Genomic DNA, 676 nt, shown 5'->3' with positions numbered 1-676 from the left:
CAATTGATTTGGGTTTGTAGTTGTGTTCTAAACTAATGAAAGTAATAAAGTAAAACAAGCAATAACTTAAAAGATGTAAACAATTAATAAAGCTACTAGGATGTCATGGGATCATAAGGGAATCATGGTAAGATAGCATAAATGAGTTATGTGGATGCAAGCAATTATTATTGTTGGAATTGAGTTAGTTTATGTCTTATAATTCATAAGAAGATTTGGGTCCCGGAGCCGAGTCATTTGTGACTTTACAACACCTACAAGTCGACTTAATTCTTCCTATTAAACTACATTCATGATAAACCAATTCTTAGGGAAACTTACGTCTCGGAGCCGAGTCGGTTAAGACTTTACAACACCTACAAGTCGACTTGGGTTTTTCCTATTTAACAATATGCAAGGTCTAACAAGGCTTGAGTTGGTTTATATCTTACAAGTCTTGTTGAAAAGATATGAGAAACATGCTAGGTTGTCAATCAATCATTTCATCAAACATGATATATGCATAAGTTAAAGAACAATAAGCAAGCATTCATATGAACTCATTAAGCATAAATCTATCCCATGATTAACTCCCCTAATCCCCCACTAATCCTAGTTAAGGAACTATTCACTCATTATCATGGAAGACATGTTATCAATGGTGTCAATCATCTTAACAAGCATAAATATGTTGAAA

Source organism: Silene latifolia, chromosome 5, assembly GCF_048544455.1.
Source record: "Silene latifolia isolate original U9 population chromosome 5, ASM4854445v1, whole genome shotgun sequence".
NCBI lineage: Eukaryota > Viridiplantae > Streptophyta > Magnoliopsida > Caryophyllales > Caryophyllaceae > Silene > Silene latifolia.
This window is presented reverse-complemented; position numbering follows the sequence as displayed.